This window comes from Molothrus aeneus, chromosome 3 (genome assembly GCF_037042795.1).
Source record: "Molothrus aeneus isolate 106 chromosome 3, BPBGC_Maene_1.0, whole genome shotgun sequence".
Taxonomy (NCBI): Eukaryota; Metazoa; Chordata; class Aves; order Passeriformes; family Icteridae; genus Molothrus; species Molothrus aeneus.
This window is the reverse complement of record NC_089648.1, coordinates 49,068,201-49,088,639: the sequence shown is the minus strand read 5'-3', so window position 1 is coordinate 49,088,639 and position 20,439 is coordinate 49,068,201.

The following is a 20,439-nucleotide window of genomic DNA, read 5'->3' as shown; positions in this document are numbered from 1 at the left end:
TATAATAACTGATCATTTGCAACTCTAGAATCAGAAAGTAACTGGCTGAAGCAGTCACTACACTTCAATTGTGATTCCTTCTTTGGAAATGATTGCAGGGAGAAAAAGCCAGCATACCTGTTCCTTTTCCATTAAAGGCTTATATAATCTTACATATATATATATATATGTGTGTGTGTGTGTGTGCATATGTGTGTGTGTGTGTACACATATATATGTAATGAGCTAATTATGTATTAAAATATAACATAACATATATTTAAATATTACATATATACATATGTATATGTATATGTATATGCATATACACACATGGGACCAGTTTATATATTTAATGTTTTAAAAATTATACATATAATATTAAATTATAAGTTTAAAAATTTATAAGATTAAAACACTATAAAAAGAGTCCTACTGAAATCCTTTCAGGTACAGCAGCACAGAATTTGGACAGAAGAGGAGGGGCAAGATCCATCCGATGGTAGGAAGGGATGTTGGTGGAATTGCTTCTTTCTTGACAGATCTTTTGTAGAAAAGTTCAAAAGCTGAAAAATTGCTAAGCCTGAGCTGGCAAACTGACTGCAAGCCTAATGCAAATCCTGTTGGGGTCAGCTGAAGCTTGAGGTGGCACAGCTTTGTGAGGGGTACTTGCCAGTCTGGGACAAAAACTGCTCCAAGCCATTTTCTATCACGAACATGAAGGAAGGGTTTTGTTCACTTTGCAGCCTCCACTTCCTCTTGTCTCAGTAGTTACATCTGCTCTGAGACTGTGGGACAGTGTCTTGGATTTACAGTGTCTGTGGCTGAGCTATAAAACACATATCTGTGCACTCAGGGTATCCAAGGCTTTCTTTCCTGCCATGTGAAATAAAAGGCCTGCCTAAAGGCAGAAAGCCAGGGGAAGCAAATGGAACTAATGGGAAAGGTGCATCAGTGTGACCTAACTCCACTGGTTTAACAAGGCTAAAAATGCATGACTCAATTACACAAGAGTTAGCTAACGAGGAATGGGGAAGATGTTACAGTTTAAAACAAATGGCTACTAAATGAATTGGGTGCTGCCTTTCAAATCTTTGCAATTCAACAAAAACCTGGCAAGACATTTTCTTCACAGGATATGAATCATCCGAAATAAAAAAAGCAACACTAGGGCCACCTACATTCAGAGTTTGTACAGTATGACCTTAAGGCCCAACATCTACCAGAAGTTGAGTAGCAAAAGGCCAAGCTCCAAAGAATAAAAGGGCTTACATCAGTATTAAATAATTCTTTCTTAGAGATGCAAATTTCTAATTAGTTACTGTGGAAACTGTAGAGGCCTGGAAGTAAGCCCTGCACAATGAGAATGAGAGTTTACTTTTTTGATTTACTGCAGGGCTGCAGTAGTTGAGGGAGGGCTGTGAGGGGGAAATAAATTCATTGCTTTTAACATGACAACAGAATAAAGTGCAACAGAAGAAGTGACTTTGTTTTGTGCACTGCTGCTGCTGCTGCGACAGATCCCTGAGGAGCTTTATGCGACATAGGCTCACTTAAAACATCTCTCAAGGCATTGTAAAATGCTTTGTTTACAAATAAGTGACTTTCTCAACACCCTCACTTGTTACATCTCTGAAAAAGCCTTGGGAGGGTGTTTTTCAAAGCCAGCAGGAGATGGGGGTGCCTTCTGCCGGTTAGGTGACCAAACTGAGGTACCCAAATTTCAAAGTCTCCCACTACTGAAAATCTGAGTGCCTTAACCCGACGTATGCTGAGCACCAAAACTTATTTTTGGAAATACCTTTAGGATTCTGAATGCAGAGTAGAAATAATTGGCTATGTAGTTCTTTGCCTTCTTTACTTTTAAATTTACTTGTAATTATTTGGGACACACCATATTTCTTTTCAGCTCCACCTGTCTGAGCTTTTCATTGGGATCAGGTGATTTGTCTTCTGCCCAGGGAGATGTCACGATGAAGTTGACTAAAGCACCAGTCTGCTTCCTAGATGGACCACAGCCAAAACAAAGGATTGGTGCATTGCTGCTTGTTAGTCACTGCAGAAGGCTAGTTTGGTGTGATTCAGCAAAGGCAGGAATATTAGCTCAGCCAGGATAGGGAAAGGATCATTCCTCTTTACAGGTCACAGAATTAGTTTATTTGAGCCTTGTTTCATCTCTATGAACCAGGCTTGTTTTAACTCTATTTCCATATTGATGAGCCCCAGATATTTCTGAAGCAAGGAACGACTGATGCTAAAATAATAGGAAGCTGCCATTTTTTTTCCATTTTTTTTCTGAAAATGCAGCTAAAAGCTTACAGATAGCACAGAGAAGGAAAATCAAAAAGCTAATAATTGCAACACACCATGGGAAACTAAGAAAATCTGGAAATACTTTAAACTGGTATATAATCTCTATGAGCAGGATTCTAGGTCAGCATCAGTGCAGAATTTCAGGGTACGCAGCCTGAGCTGTTGCTGCTTAACACTCTAAGTCCACGTCAGAGGCTGGAGTTTATTATGTTCAGCCAACCTTAGCATCCTTAACCTCTCTAGGTAATGCAGAAGCTGAGGTTACCTAGGTGTGCCTTTAGTATTTAGACTAGAGATTGAGGTGGGCATCGTGGGCATCATCTATTCTTGTCCTGTTATCCACTCACACCCATATTTGATCCTGAATCAATTTTTAGCAGTAGCCTGAACCCTTCCCTGAACTGTATTATTAGCCATTCATAGTAGGCCACAGAGGCCATTCTTCAGCACATCTGAGTTACCTGTGACTCCAATGAAAGCCTCTGAACTGTTCTTTTTAATGCTTCCTGCAGGTCGCTCCTCCCAGCAGTTTGGTTATTACCCTGCCACCCCTTGGCCAGCCTTCTGTAATGACTTGTTTTCATCTGATTCTCACTGCTCCTCAGAGCTGCACCCAGAATCATCTGTCAATCCCTTTGGACTGCTGCCAGGGAAGAAGCATTTTTATAGCACTTGTTTTCTTTGCTGCTTCTGTACAAAGTGCTTTTTTTGGTATTTTGCTACTTTCTTTTGCAGGGGGTTGAATTTTCTCTTTAGCAAAGCACTGAGCCAGAAACACAGCCTCTTCTGAAATTAGCTAAACAAGCAAGGATTGCCTTTTGAGTTCCTACAAAAGTGAAAATCTGTCTTTGAGACAAATTTCCAGTTGTTGCAAAAGTTGAGAAATCTGCAAATAAACAGATTTGGTTTTCCTGCACATTTGAAACTCCTCCAGAGCTTTGAAGAGCTGGCACCATCTGAAGTGTGCTGACAATTCCTGCACCAATATTCCCAGAGAACAATCTCATCAAACCTCCTCATGGATGATAAGCCATAAAGTTCTTATTTTCATGTAGACATTTGTGATGACTTTCTCCAGGCTCCTGCCCTTTACATAAGCATGTGGCTCAGACTGTATAGTAATCAAGCATCATAACAGTAGTGCTTTTGCCTTTTCTCCTGAACTAAAAATAAAAGAGGATTCATCGCTGAATGGTGCACAAATAGCCTCAAGGACACCTCAGAAATCATGTTATTCACCAAATTTTATCTTTGATATAAGGATTAATATATACAGTTTGAAATACATTTGCATTTCAAATGCTACAGAAAGTATAAAACTCTCACCATTAGTTCTATACTAGAAATAATTTGTAAGGAATTGGTTTAAAGTAGTCCATAATTATATTTTTCATCCTATTCTGCTGATTCAGCTTTATTGGTATTTTTCCAGAGATTGTTCAGAGTTCAGCATTCAAATTGAAAAGAATTTGCTATGGTATGAAAATCTCTGACTAGCTGATGTCCTGCTTCATCCAAAACCAGAGCTCCCAAAGTGCTTGGATCCTCAGCAGCTCTATTGGATGACTGGCTGGGAGCCAGAAAGCCTTGCTATCTTTATCTTTCATCTTCTTCTGCCTTCTTTCACAGTCCAGAATGTCAAGATTCATGGTACCAGGGTGTCCAAGAGATGTATTTCCTAGGAGCTGAGATTTGATTACCCTTTGCTTCCAATTGGAGCAAAACCTAGATATGAAACTCCCCATGAAATGAGGTTACTTTTCTCTGACAAGTTCTGCTCCAAAAAACCCGACAATATAGTTTTCCGAGGCTTATGGGAACTTTGGGAAATAATTCTTTTAATTCTTCCTAGACTGATGTGAGAAATAGTTTATTGAATCATTTCTACTGAGAAATTAAAGGGAAGGAGAAGAAAGGAGCAAGGAAGTAGTATAACTAAAACTCCAGGGTCATGGCCTGACAAATTAAAATTTAGTCTGCTTTCTAAAAATGAGCTGGAAATGTTTTATTTGAAACAGTCTTAAAACATTACTGCTCCTGCATACTGGGGAGGTGGGGGTGGAGTCTATGCAAGAAGAGAGGATCATTCCTCTCACAATGCTAATGGCTTTACTAGGACTGTAGAGAGTGATTACGAATAAAACAACATTTCAAGCCATTTTCCTAAGGAGCCTCCACTTAAAGAACAGAAAAAAATTAAACCAAGACAGTAAAACCCTGAGAAAACAAAGGAGGGGAACTGCCAGCTTGTGAAGTCCTAATGCTCATTATATCTGGTGCATGTTTAGCTTGTTGGGAGGGTTTGGGAAGGAAAGTAATTTAAGCAAACCAACCTGGGCCATCTTTTCATTCTTTGTTATGCACTGCTGTTGTTACCTTTAGAAATCTACCAGCGGGGCTGGTTGTGTCCTGTTTTAGTGCCCTTCGTAAAGCATTCCCTTTTCAGCAGCTCCGATGGCCCCATTGGAGTGGCCATGACAATGGATGTTCATTTTACCGCTATAAAAGGGTTTAATGATTAAAAGGCCGCACCATTGCACTCAGCCACAAAACTCATTCTTCCACTTCTGTGGAGCCCTTTGATTCAAAATGTTCTTTTGACAGGATCAAGAGTGGTTTTCATTCTGTTGGGCAGCAGAAACATCTGCATTTTTTATCCTCTGCCTCCTCCTCAGTGCACATAGTTAATGTGTAATTAATGAAACATCCCTTCTCGGAGTGGCACACAATCAGGGTAGGTCTCCCACCAACCTCGCTCCAGCTCCAGTAAAGCAGGTTTGCTTTTATATCCTTGTACTCTCATTCAACAGTAGTAATAAACCCAGTTCCAGGCTTATCTAGCCAGCTTACATCTTAATCTTTCTTTTTCCTCCCCCGTCCCCCTCCTTCTCTCTCTGTCTCCTCAGGGAAAAGGGATGAAAAAAAAAAAAAAACTTCTCTTTCTTTTGGGTTATCCGAGCACATTGGGAGGGGGGAACCAACCACACCGCAACATTCAAAGCAAAATAGAGAGAACAAGGGGTGTAGGGAAAAAGTCCCCTCCTCCCTCCTTTCCCTGGAAGAAAAAATAAAGACCTTGGTAAGTAGTGAAGCGAGCTGAAAAGGCAGTTACACAGGAAGGATTTCTAAGCCCTATAGGCTAGGGCCTTCAAGCATAGGGAAGTTCTGGCTCTCATTAGTGCAACACATCTGAAATCTAACACATAACGTGTCAGAAAACTGCTACATTGTCCTACACAGGAGTAGCCTCTTCATTTGCTCTTCCATTTGCAGAATTTGGGGAGCTGGGAGTGTGCTTGAGACATATAACATTAATGCCCAAGTACTGTCATGTCGAAGGCTACATATTGCACGCTGACTGATGAATGTTTCACAATTGTATTTACTTACATAAACTTTATATTACTTTGTTTAATCTTTGTTGAATGTACCATGAATGACTATGTAGAATAATGGAGAAATGTACCTCTAGCATTTATTCAATTCTAATAGCACCTCAGCAACACTGGATGGGTTCTAAATGATCAAAATGGACTCAGATGGATCATGGTCCACCAGCAGCTTTTAGGTTAGTTCTCAGAGACACATTTATGCAGCAGATCTAGAGAGTATTGCACTGTGACCAAGTTGCCATAAAGAGTTTTCCTATAGAAAAACACAACAAGGCAAAGACAAGTAACAGACCAAAAGGAGAAATATGTGGGCCCATGTTAATCCTACCTGCAATACTTTAAAGTAGAATATTTGTGAAGTTCAGGAGATGTAAACCACACGGGGAGGCAAACCCATCACTTTTAAGCTTCCTTGGCTGTGTAGCTGTGACCTTTAATGTCCTGTGTCTGGCCTGCTGTAGTTCTTAAACAGGAAGTGGTCCCAAAAATCTAATTTTGAGTTAAAAGCTCAGCTGCAAATATAGCAAGGAGAGAGACGTATCAAAGAAAATTTGCTTATTAAGAAATTCACTTCTGAATGAAGTTGTATCATGACAATCTACTTAAAAACTCAGGCCAAAATCAGAAAGCAGATTTGCCTGGAAGAAAAAACTCAGAGCAAAATCACAGTATTGCCACATCTCTTGATGCTCTTGCAAGGCTGGGCTTCCTCCTGTCCAAGGATTTTGTCCACCTAGAGGATGGAAGGAACAGATGCAAGCCATTCTTTCTATTGAAAGGAAACACACCTGTGCTTCACAGTTTTTAGGACAATGTCCTAGTTGTCCAACTCCACTCTCATTTGGAAATTGTCTCCACTCTTCATGTATCTGGAAATGAGCAAAGTTCAGAAACAAAAATGAGAGCACACTGAAAATGCTTTGCCCCCCTTCTGAATTAGTCTGATTGGAAGCTTTCTCCTTCCTGCATGTAAGGATGAAAGCAGATTTCTCCCCAGAAACCTGCCTGTGATTCCTTTTATTGTTCTGGTTTCAAAGAGCTGAAACTGAGTGTATAAAGCATACCTACTTTGGTACTCTACACTTAATCTGAAAATTTACTAGTGTTCCAATAAAATAAGATTAATGTAGGAAACAGTTGCAGATACATAATGCTGTAAATATTGTCTCTTTTCTTTGGAACTATAGCTAGAAGGAAGACCTGCCTATGAATTCAAGGACGTGACAAAAATTTGGTACAAAAATACCCATCCTGGCTGATATACAACAGATGAGGATCTTGTGCCAGTCCAGTTTTGAGCATCTCCCAAGAGATCAGCAAACTTACTCTGTTCCATCCCTTTGCACATATACAGCAAAAATCTGTTTTCAGTCTGACACTTACTTTAATACAGACTCTGTCACAGTCAGGTGGTATTTGTCCTACAAAGAGGAGGAATCAAGATTTAAAGCAGGGCAAGCATAACAAGCATCTTGCAACACAACACTTTGGGCCAAGTTCCACATGCACAGCTCCCACTGAGATCCAAATATGGGCAACATTTGCTTCCAGATTGAGCACAGAATGTGTCTCTATTGTTATTGAAATGAAAAAGGGCATGAGCTTTTGAACATCTTTCCATTGGTCAGGCTTGCCAGCTCAACCTATGTCCAGTGATCAGAAATAATTTCCCTAAACCACTTATTTTCTGTTTCCACAATGGTCCCTCCTGAAACATAAGTCATTGGAGATAGCAGATGAACAAAAATAAGCAAATTTTCTGTGGCCAAACTTTGCTCAAGAATGTTGCCTGCAGCCATGCTTAAATAAATGGCTTCTTACTTCTTGTAAAAGAAGTGTGTCCTTCTCATCACGTGCCACAGGAAGGCTGGTGTACTGGGAGGGCCTGGAACAATTGCAACAGTCAGCGAGCTGCACTGCGATACATTTGAATTCTGGCCAGAATCTGGGAAGTTCACGTTAGCTTGCCAGACCATTCAGAGAAAACGGGCTTCAAAGAGAACTTTTTACCCTTGATTCCAAAGTGTAAGTGAGTATGGAAAGAGTATAATGTTTGCTGTTGGGATTAGCCCCCTACCGCGTCAGCCACATATGAGTGCACTGAAAATTGGCGGCGTGTAGGGGGAAGCCTCTCAGCTCGCTGCATCTGAGCTAAACCCAGGGTAGATTTCCAAGCACCAAAGCAGAAGGTGTGTGAGCCTCATTATCATCTCCTAGCACAGAAAAGAAACAAAGCAGAAATCACACTGAAAGGAATGGAAACCAAAGGCCATGTAGGATGGGAAAACATTCCCTATTTTAAGTAGTATAAGAAAATCTTTGGTAGTATTGAGGGACTGTTTAAAAGGACTTGTTGCACAGCAACATGCAAAGCGATGAGTTAGAATTTGTGTTGTAAAGAAAAACGATAATTCTGATTAAAATTATTTTAGAGGATTTTTTCTGTTTCATGGAGACATAATAGGACAGATATTCTCTTTTATTAGATGGCCAGCACTCTCCTCAGTTTAGAAATAACTGGTGTCATGCAGCACCAGTTTTTGCTCAGGCAGACTACTCGAGTGTAACGCAAATCAAAGAGTCACTCTACCCAGAATGGTCTCAAGGTTTTTCCTTAATTTAATTAATTTTATAGCTTCTCTCTTATGTCCCTTCCTTGACCCAGGAGATCCTACAGGACCATTTTGTAGCTCCAACTCCTAAAAAGCAACTTTGACTTCTCAGGGTATCTGCCACAGAGCAAGCTCTATCTGCACAGGGAATAAGATGCTCACCCTTGACGTTGTTACACTGCTGGCTTGGTGATTTCCCTCATCATGCTATCATAGCTCCACAGTGAGAGGTCTATACTCTTCAGACCAGGCCTGGGGAAGAGTTATGCACCACAGACCAAGCTGAGCAACAGGCAGCATGCTGAACAAAAATGTGCCTGAGGTGGCTTTGCCTCAATGCTGAGAGAGGCTGAACTAGGAACCTCACACCCTCCTCCATGCTCACAGGGGACTGCACAGACACATATTTCAGATGGCGAGTTTCACACCCAGAGCTATGAAATGGAAACCAATCTCCCTGAAGAAGTGAGGATGGCCAAGAGAAACACTACCTAGACCCATTAACAGAAACAACAGGGATCTGGACACTGGGCAGCAAATGGGAGCAGCAGAAAAGGAGAGGGAAGTGTGAGTACTATTCTGCCTCCCTTTGCCAGTACTGGGAAAGGAAGGATCCAATGCAGTGCAGTAAGAGAGGAGGACATAAATTAGTTATAAAAAAAGAAATTGTTCTGAGGATTGATTTCAGTATATGTGGATTCAGTACCACAGACTGATCTTCTTATTTTTTATTCTAAGCTCCCGATTGACATGAATAACAACCTCCAAAAGAAACTTTGTCAAAAGGGTAGAAATTATTGGGTCATGTCATTCCACAAATGAAAGCATCTTAACATTGCCACCTCATCTATGAGTATTTGAAAAATTGTTTTCTAAACACTCTGTTTAAATATGGATCTAAGTAATGCTTGGTTTGCAGACTAAGTAATATCTATCTCCCTGAATCTCATGCTGTGTGCCTGAGTGATGCCACTTTGGATAAAAGCAGATGTTGAAAAATTCATTCATATATTGAGAGTTATTAAGGAACAGAATTTTGTCTGGGTAGGACAAAAGGGGAAGGAAACTATGTCTTGAATCAGTAAACTGAGGTTGTGATACATATTGTGGCAGTGCTGTTTAAACCACCTCTCATTGTCCTCCTTGCGTCCTTTATACCTCTACTTCCATTCCCATCTGTCCCCTCCTGTGTTAGCACAAAGAGTTTTATAGCACTGTGGTAAATGAAGACATTAACTAATCTGATTGGAAAATAATCCAGAAAAAATATAATACTGTTTTATTCTCACCCAAATCAGTTCCTTGATATGGTTTGCTGTAAGGGGTCATGAGAAGAGCTGCAGCAGCATAGAGGAGGATGTGATGCACAGAAAATAAGAAAATAAAGCAGCACTGATGCCAAAAAATGGCTCACATAACCACAGTCTGAAGAACTACATTGTATAAAAACAGATTTAATGAGAAACTAAAATTGCATCTCAGGGATGTGCACCTGTCCTTCTCCGCTTACTTGAATGAAGATATATCTGTCATGTACTTGTAAGATAAATTTGAAATAATGAATATATTTCTAAATCAAGAGGTAGTCATGTTACGCAGCACTACTCCAGGCTCCATTGCTTGCCGGAACCTCTCATGGATTCATGGCCATTGTTGGTATTTCTGAGCCTTTATCTGATATCTCCTGCTTTACTGTTCTGGGTCCAGATCTGTGAGCTCTGTAATTCCAAGTAGGTTGTCAAATTATCTTTATTTCCGTATGACATGGCTTCCTTAATGCACATGGAATTGATTGCTTAATCCAGCATAGTTGCTTGCTGGATGCAGACAAACTCTTGCCACTGTGACAAACTCCTGCTGCTTCTACTAATGCAGGTGGAGCAACCTGGTTGTCTATGGTGTTTTGGTTTTCTTTGCAATTACATTCCTGACAGACCCTTCAGGAGTGTCTACTGTGCAAGGGCAGAAGGAACAGCTATAACTCCAAGGTTATCAACAATTTAAAAAGAGAAAGCAGAGAAAGGAGGAAATAAATAGAGAATAAACTCTCATTACAAACAGTCCTAGAAACAATACTTTTTATATACAAGCTTTCCTAGCGGAGTGAGAAGAATAGCTTGCTTCAAACACAGCACTATTCTATCCCACTTGTGCCCAGTGTAAGCATGCCCTTGAAATGGATACAGCTGTAAGGTTCATTTTGCTATCTGGGTTCAAAGGCCTGATTTAGTAGTGCTTCTTTTTTTTAAATCCAAATGCCTGTATGCTCATTTACAATGTTGATTGCATTTTCTTGATGCTTTGGCTTCAGAAACATGCTGTGGAATTTAAATTTGTCCCCCACCCATGCTAATGTTGTCATTATTTGTGTGTAAACACATTACATGGGATAGCAGAAATGTAAATGAGATTTCGATGTTGAGTTGATTTATAAACAGCCAGTCTCCTAATTTATTGAAGTTGTCTTTGTGTCGTTTGCACATGATTAGCAGCATATAACATACATAGGGTGCCCTTCTGTAACATGTTCAGAAAGAAGAAATGCAAACTGTATACCATTATAACACCAAATGAAGATCTTATTGAGCTTCAAGAGGCTTTGAAACATGTAGTTACTAACTTAACTCTGCCTGTGAACTTGTCCTCATTAACTCCATAATTAGCAAGATCATGTTTGATCTTGGAGTTCATTAGACATTGCAGCTGGAAGATTGTTTCACTTTTAACACATCAGAATAGACAATTAAAGTGACAATAAAGAATCAATATAACTTCCCTGTTTCTTAGATTTTTTCAAGGTTGCAGCATGTCTAATTAAACCTGGTTTGAAACAGTGAAAAATTAAAAAGTAATGTGGTCATATTTATTTTGATTTAACAGGCTATTTAAAAGGCTGTCTGAAATGTGCCTTGGGAAATAGTTCCTACCCATGTGATGAGTAAATAGTTGGGATGATTTCAGATTCAGCTGCTGACTTAAGGGAAGACTTGAGTGGATGTTATGATCATGTCCCTTCCATTGTCTGTGCCACATGCAAGTCTCCTTCCCTCTTTTTACTTTGTGACTGGACCCAACCTTACAGCTCACGCCAGCTGGTGCTGCAGTAAAAAGAGACAATTTTTCAGGTTTTTTACTTGTACGTCTCTGACTTTTCCACAACATGGGCCCAGCTGATCAATAAGTTCACTTTCTAGAGCAGCAGCCTGATTCTCCAGGGCATCAGGATATCCTTGTGCAAGACTGTAAAACTGGCCTACTGTTGAGAGTGTCTGCAGCAGAGCCAAGTCTGAATTCACACCAGTAAGGAGCTCCTTCCCCTTCTGCTGTCCCCACAGGAGACAGACTGAACAACAAACACACCAGTGGTTCTCCAGTTGTCATCACAGCCTTGAAAGCAGTATAAACTGGAGGAATGAAAGAGTGGTCTGTGCTCAGAAACCCCGCGTTCAGGTGGACCTGATTCTGTTTTCTGCCTATCTCCAGTGTGGTAAGTAACCAAATTGTAAGACATTTCTGTTTTTCTCTTTTCCAATTTCAGAGTGAGGCTCTTGAGCTAAACACCAGAAGAACATGTAGGAAACCTCAATGAAATTTTCTATTTAATGAAATGCAATAACATTCTAAACAAGATTAAAAAGATTCAACATCCCCTTTCTACTTAAGTATTTTTACTTCATTTCTTCCTCATTCTCATTTAATAAGCACAGTTAACTGAAGACACAAATCATGTCACTGAGGGAGAAATGGATAATGAAGGACCACTGAAGCACTAATCCAACTAATCTTGCCTTTGGCTCTTGAATTTGTGTAGATCCCAACAGTAAATACTAAGTTCCAAATTCACCCAATTGATTTCAGTGGCCTGTAGGGTGCCACATCTTTTCATTTTGTTTGCAATCATTTGAAACTAAATTATTTTAAAATATATTAATGCTTCATTGCTTTAAATTGAAACAGACTCTAATCATTGGCATTTGGGGCAGATTATAGAAATAGGGTCAGATCCCTTGTTGGTGTGCATCCATCAAAGAGAATGACAATGAGAATACTAGCTTATGTATCCTGGATATAATGCCCTTGATATATGGTAGAATTAGGGGGAAAAACCTGCCTGTTTCCAAAAATTGATGTGCCAAGATGACAATAGATAAGCAGATAGTAACATCTAGACTTGATATTCTTCCCTGTGGCACATTGCAGTGCTACAGATTTTGGTTGCAAATGAGGATTAGTCCACTGGCATCAGCCCACTCCCTTGCACAGCTACACAACAGGCTGAGGCTGATCTGGCCATACCTGCACTGTCCTACCTTAAGGGCCACCGCCAGGCATGACCCTTGCCAACCAGCATTTGAAGCACTTGTAGAAGAAGCACAATGGATGTCTTTCAAGATGTCTTGTCCTGACATCCATTGTGTCCCATGTGCCATATTTCCACTGCCCTGTACAATACCAGGTCCCCTTGGCATTCTGACCTCACCTGCAGCTTTACCAACTATCACCTCATAACAAATAGGCCTTTGGTTGGAGCTGCACTGCTCCTTCAGGGCTCATCTCAGCTAGATGGGCAGAGTGACTAGATGAAGACTGGGAGGACAGACAGCTTCACAAAAACTTTGTCTGCAGGCAATCATCCGAGAATTCTGCTCTCAAGTGTCAAGGACCCCACTGCCACCCCCCTATGCAGGCTGAGGCTGTGGAGAGCACTGGGTCCTGTTCAAAATGGAACAGAGTGGGAGGCAATGTCATCCACAGCAGCTGGGGGTCATCATGTCACCACACATGCTGGAGCACGAGTAAGGCCGAAGGCTGTATCAGTCATGCCATGAAATGTCCATCTGGCTACTGCATGGCTGTGGCCTCCAGCCAGCAGGAAGAGTCCCTGCAGACAGCTTCCTCTTGAGGGCACCTCAGCAATATGGACATGAGACACTTGCTGCCTCTGGGCTAAGGGCCTGGAGACAATCTGGGATCCGTCACATGACAGAAAAAATGGCATCCTTTCTTTGCTGGTAAAATGCTTGTTGTCCTGAGGGAGACAACACCACAGGCACCCTTGGGCCACAGGGCTCTTTCATACAAACGAAGCTAGCTTCCCTACAGACAAGTTTTTTTCCTTCTCTTCCCTGTCTGGGAAGCCTAAAGTGGGAAATAACTGTGCCAGTGTGCCCTGGGTCTGTGGATTGTCTCTGCCCAGAAGGGCTGTGCTCTCTCTCCCCACCAGCCTGCAGGCAGGGCAGCACTGCTGGAGTTTGAGGAGCTGGTTGGTGCAACATCAGCAGTGTCCCTTGAATGCCAGGACTAGTTCTCCATGTGAGCAATATTTCTGTGGCCAGCAGCGGGGTCATGTCCACAGAGCTAGGCTTAGATAAGTTATATTCTCACCCCATTTATCCTATGTGTTCTCTGATGCACATGGCAAAACTCTTCCCTGGGCTGTTTCCTGCTAATGAAGTGATTTTAGTGCTTTGTGGGTTTTGGCTTAACATGTTTCCAAGAGGAAATCTTATTGCTTTATCCACACAAAGTTAAAGATGTAGCCTCATTTTCTGTCCCCATGACATTCAGGAGGTTCATGTGCAAAAAGAAAAAAAAAATGGACTTGCAGTCCCCAGGCTGATTTTGGGATGGTTTATACTATCTCTAAACAGCAGGTTAATTTCAGTTGACACTTATTTATGAAAGCACAAAGTCTGGTGAGGTAATAAAAAAGTCAACTCCAAGAGAATATATAGCCTTAGATTTTCTTACCTAACATGGTTTTATTTAGAGATTTATTGAGAAAAATAAAGATTTGCCTGGCAAATAATGTTATCAATTGCTCCATATTTTAAAATATTTTGAAAGCGCATACAAAAAACAGATTAATTTCCTTGTACACGATCTACTGTGGGGTATAAACACGTTTTATTCAGTGACTAGCCAAGAAAATGTAAATTAGCTGTCTGACATTTGGGAAATTCGTGTGGCTGAATTATATGACTTGTATATTTGGAAAACCCATAGGGTCTGTTAGTATCCAGGTGGATGATAATTTTAAATAGCAGCCTGGTCAGATGCTGAGGCTTCAGTGTTGAATCAAAGACACAGAAGCTTCTGCTGTCTCTATCCTCTCACCTAGGCAAAGTTGGAGGGTTTGTTGCCTGAAACCAGTTTCCAGAGAGGCAGAATGAATGAATCCTGTCACTTGCAAGCTGACTCGTCTCTGCTGCCCTGTTACTGTTCGCCACTTCTCACACCCGTGCAGGTTAAGAGGGTCCCCCCCTGCCCCCAAGACAGACCTGGGCTGGTGACTGGGTGCATGATCCCAGCTCCTCTCCCTATCTTTGTGGCCAGGGAAGGATGGAGAGATAGTGCACCATTCCCTCCACAAATCTGCCATTCAGCGCGGCGAGGTCGGGAAATAATGAAGTCAGCACATTAGTGCCTTGCCTGCTGAGCTCACACTGCTGAAAGCTGCCGGTGGGTGAATTTCCCAGCGTTTGGAAACTTTGTCTCAGTTCTGCGGGTTTGCTCAAGTGTGCGATGGCTGTTTGCAAAGGGAGCTTTCCTGCTGGGTGGGTTTGCTTTCCTCCTCATGGCTCAGGGAAGGTGAGAGCTCTCCTTCATGTCTCCCCTGCCCCCACTGCTGCCCCTCGCTCACCCCACCAACACAAAGCTCTTCCAGCGGGTTCCCTCCGCTGGGGAGCTTTTCCCTCTCCCAACTCCCACACTGGGACATTTTTCCACATTTCCAGGATTACGGCCACTTTCACTTAGATCTATGTGTGTTGCCTCCACATACAAAGAAGCACTCGGGGACGGGATTAGTAGGATTAGAAGAGATTCACATATGTCCAGTTCAAGCAATTGGTATTCAAAGCTTTACACTTCCAAATGCCACCAAGAGAGAGAAAAGGAGCTGGGAGCTTGCTTTGCATTTCAGCACCTTCCTGCGGGGGACAGGGACCTTTGTCTGCACGGGGGGGACACACAAATCCCACCCCCACCCCTCTTAATCCAACACCCCTCAGCCACCAACTCCTCCTCTTCAGTGCCACCAGTGGGGCTCTGCTACAACCCCAATAAGGAGCTACGACTAGGGCGGCTTTCACCATTCTCTGTTTTAGAGCAGCCCTTCTGCAAACTTTTGGCAAATTCTGCTGGTGTCTGGCAGGCAAACCAGGGTCCTGTCCCGTGCAGTTTGATACTATACATCTTGTCTGTGGATGTAAGACAAGAAAGCATTTCTGGGTTGAGAATAAAAAGGCAAAAAAAAAAAAAAATCCTAAAAGAGTGCCTTTGTTCATATTAAGTTAAATTCTTCATGTTAGTGAACCGCTCATGCTAGTGAGGCAAATCCTTAAGATGAAACAAGTTCATTAGGTATTTCTGAAAAAGCAGTGGCAAAATCTACTTTTCCCTATTTAATTTTGTATAGACTCCCTCCCTTGCCTTTAGGTCACAATTTCCTGATATTGCATACATCAGCAAAGGCAGCATTTATGTTGCATATCTTGAATTTTGGCAATCACTCCAAGTACAAATCATCTTGTTCAAAAATCAAGAGGAAGGCTTTGATATTAATCAGTGTAACAAACCTCTCTGTATTATAGTGAGAGATTTTTGAAGCAGAGCAGGTGGAGCCTTATTTAAATACATTCATCAATTAATTAATTAATTAATGAATTCTTTTGTTTGGTCTTTCTGCTCACTTTCTGCTCACTAGGATAAAAGCTCCTGTGGAATACTATATTGTCTGCTGTGACTTATGAGGGACAGGACCATATACAACCAGATTAAAAAATCATGCAAACAGACAAAAAAACTTTCTATACCCTGAAGAATGTCCTTTCAGTGATATTTTTTTAATTTCCAATAAGTATGTATTTGCTTTACAATTTTCAGCCCAGAAATTAAATTTCAGAATCTATTAAATAGGCTGAAGAAAACCGAAATGTTGTTAAAATAGCAAAGATGATCTCTTAGTTATTTCCATTTACTTTTATCTTTAAAAAGCACGGAGTCCTGACTGAGTAGTAATTGAAGTCAATATATTTAATATGAATTTATGAATATCAGAGTAAGGCAGTACAAAATCCAGTGGGTCTTTTTTCTCATTAGTAAAATGCACCAAGTTTGAGTTGATATTTTGTTAGCTTGCTATTTTTGCAACTCCAAGTCTTATTTCAATAAAAATACATGGGAAAGGGTGCCATGAATACCCAGATCAAAGGAATTAAGTATGTGGATTCTAGTGATTTTGGGAAGTCACTAAATTTTTCAGTGTACAAAGGACTCTAGAGGACTTCAGATAGATGGGAATCCTTAAAATATTGAAAACCAGGGAGGTTATCAGGTCTGTACATGCTCCCCAAATCTTCAGGGAGTTCTGAATAGCTCACAGACAGTAACGATGCAAGACTGGGTCTCTGCAGTTTAGGAAAAAGGTAGTGATATCTGCAAAATCTTGAGCTGCAACATGCTGATTATCCATTATGGGTGCTGGCCAGCTGTGGAGAAGAGGCTCTTTTAGTAACAAAGCTGATGAGAAAACAACTCAAAACATACATAGTAATTTTAAATTTAATTTTATTTTCAGAAGTGATGAGAATAATTACTTCCCACTGCAACTGTTATCATCAGTCATGCAGAGCTATAAAATTAAAAATACATATTATTTATTGCTTTTTTACCCTTTATAGTTCTGATTTTTGCTGCATAGTCTTATCTATCTATCTATCTATCTATCTATCTATCTATCTATCTCTCTATCTATGCTGTTTACACTATATTCCCCAGAGTGAAGGTTTTACACATCTCAGTGTATCCATATTTTTTGGGTCAGTTGTTCTTGCCATACTACAGTTAGCAAGACTGGATTATGTGTGTCATCCCACTCCAGAAATATATTCTTTGTGTCTGGAATAACCTTAGAACTCCCACCTCCCTGAGTATACAAAATACCTGCAAGAAAAAGCAATGCCAGCTGTTTGTTTTGCTGTGTACAAAGTGGGTGAGAAGAAGCTGTAGCTCCCAAGGTCCTGTTCCATCCCACACTCCCAGTCAGAAGTATTTCTGACATCCAGGCAGAGTACTAGGGTCACTAACTTCCACCAAGGAATCTCTCATGTCCCATGTATTTCTTCTCTAAATTAAATTTGCTGGCAGTGTCTGAAACCACCAAGTTCCATATGAAGGTTGTGTTTTCTCAGGGACCCAGCTAAGAACCTCTGCAAGGAAGTGTTTTCCTGACAAAGAGATGATGGCCTCAGGCTAGATCTGGATACATGAAATTGCTTCTACTGGGCACCCAATCTTGCTTTGGGTGCAAAAGAATAACAGGCAAAATTATTACAGAAGTGGTATTAGCAAACTAGAGAAGATGACCTGCATTCCATCCATGGGTCCTTCCCTGAAAATAGTTTTGCTTAGCATTGGCAGTTGGAAAGAAAATGTGAGCTCCCTTAGCTGAGTTTGGCATGACTTCTCTTAAAATCTCATTAATAACATTTTGCTAATCAATTTCCTTCTTAGGAAACAAATATGAAAGAGTCTGCCCCCAATTAAAGCATTTTTGTTTAAAAACTAAATTATCTCATTGGAGTAATTAAGCGCTTCCTCAAAGTGCTCACTGGTTCTTTATTGCAAGGAACAGCACTGGTGATTTGAATTTTAGGGGCCTGACCTCTGAGTCTATTGAAACCAGGAGGCATCAGTCAGCTTCAGTAAGGTTTGGTTCTGGCCCTGACAGGCCTCATAATAAGCAAACAAACAACCACAGTTTGTCAGTGTTTCAATAGTTAATAATTAACCTCTGCCATAAGCTGGTGAGAAAAGATGGTGTTGGTGGACCTTGTCTTCTCTCCCCCTCTCTCTCTTTTAAGAGACAGAGGTGGGACTTTTATGATCCTCAATACTATTGTGTCTGAACACTTCTAAGCCTGCTCCAAGCTGACAAGAATTACAGGCTCCCAATGTTATATCCACGGGTTTGAGGGTTTTCCATTCAAATGGCACATGCTATGTCCCAGCCCAGGCTGGAGGGAGGACCAAGACAAGCACCCGTCTCCTCCAGCACTGCATCCCTGCGCCCGGCTTTTAGCACTCACCAGGCACAACTGTCCCTGCAGTGGCACTGCTGCCTGGGGGCTTCTCTGAGATGGGCTGGGGATGTCACCCCCCCATGTGGAACATGAACGTTTCTGATGTGGAGCTCTGCAGGTGCAATGGGGCAATGACCATCAGGCTACACACCAGCAACATTAGCAACACTATCCTCTCCCGTGGGCCTGCTTTCTGACCATCATTCTTGTCTTTTATACTTGTGTTTGATATTATTTTCCTCTAGTGTATTTTATTCTCCATTTCTGGAATCACATTTACATTAACAGCGCAATTGTCACTGAAAAGGGACTGCCTTATCTGCAACTTTAAACAAGATAGGAATGGAGAATTATTCACATTGTAAGTGTGGGAAAATGTGATTTAAATGATGCAAAAAACGTATATAGTAAAGTCTTCCTGAATATTTGAGGTTTCAGCAGCTTAGCTGAAAGAAGTATAGCAAGATACTCAGCAGTGATTTATAAAAACAGCCTTATGCCTTAGCCAGGCCAGATTTTACCGTCGTTTCTGGTGTTCATTAGCATCTCACTGCACATGTTGTCCCATTGATCCCAATGGAACAAGCCCACACAATAGACTTCTATTCAAGGGTGCTGAAGGCAGTCCATACGCCCATCCCCAAACACTGAGACATGGCAAAGGTTTGTGAATAGACTGCAGATAATTTTTGTTGTGTCTTCTAGAATTTGTACTAGCCTATTATCAACCTGTAAATATTCACTGGAAACATGTATTGTTTAAAATTGAGATACAAAACGAGACAAGGATTTTTTTTCTTTCTCTTTAGTGAGTCTTCCAAGCTTTTGAATGTGTAGTGGAAAAATTATTCAATAATTTCTATGACTTTATTTGTTTTCACTATAGCTATGAAAACTAAATTGCATTACACTTGTTTCTGAAATCACAAAAATTTTAATTTTTATTGGTTAGAATACCAATGCTTTCACACTGAGATAACTGTAAATATTTGAGAAGCTTACTTAACCTCAGAGCATCTGGGGTTTCTGATGGGGACGATTTGGGAGGAGCATGAGGGCAGCTCTCCCGTACTTTGTATCCATCTCCCACCCTGTTTACAGCTGACATTTAAATATCCTGTATGACTTAAAGAATAACATAGTAATCATCAACCATCTAAAGCAGCGAGGAAGAGAGTTGTTAAAAGTCATTGTGTGAGTTTCAGTATCAAGCGTAAGAGATGGAGAAAGTTCGCAGTAATAAGAATGCAAATTACTGCAAATTACATGGAAGAGCAGAAATAAAAAGAAAACTCGCTCATTTGAGAATGTTAATATTTTAGGTGTGAATATGGGCCAGAACATAAAGGTGAAAATAAATACAGGCCTTTGAGCAGAATTATTATCCTTCAACACTGTGTCAAGCCAGATGTGATTCTAAACAATGTGACAAGTTTTTTTTTTTTGCCAGGACTGTCAGGTTTAGCCCATTTGACATTCCTGAAGTGTGCACCACAGTCTGAGCACTACATATGGGAAACATGTATCACAGTCTCAGCTCTGTGGCTGTGTTTTGGAGAGAATACAAGTTTTACCAACCAGCTAAAATTGAACTATTTAGTGGATGCATAATGGATAATACTGACAGGTTTGTTCTGCTTTTTTTTTTTCCGGAATTCCAAAGATATTGGATATTGTTGGCTATTACTGTAGCCTGTCTGATAGGTGAAGAAACATTCAAACTGATTTTCTATAATCTTTTCTCTTTGTAGTATGCAGATTTCAGGTGCAGTCACTACAGGGGAAAAAAAAAGAACTACATGCAAACTGTTGATTTTTTTTTATTATTTATGGAAACTAATTTCATACCTTTAGTAGAAAATGCCATATATCAGAGGATTAAAAATTTGCACATCTCTAATGAATTAGACTTTGACTTTTTAGATTTTATTACTAAGGTTTTGTGCCATATTTTTTCCAGAAGTTTTGCAAATCAGTATTTAAATACAGAAAATAAAATGTCATCCTTAACTAACTGCACTGGAATGTCTGTCAGTCATTTCCTTTAAGTTTAAATTA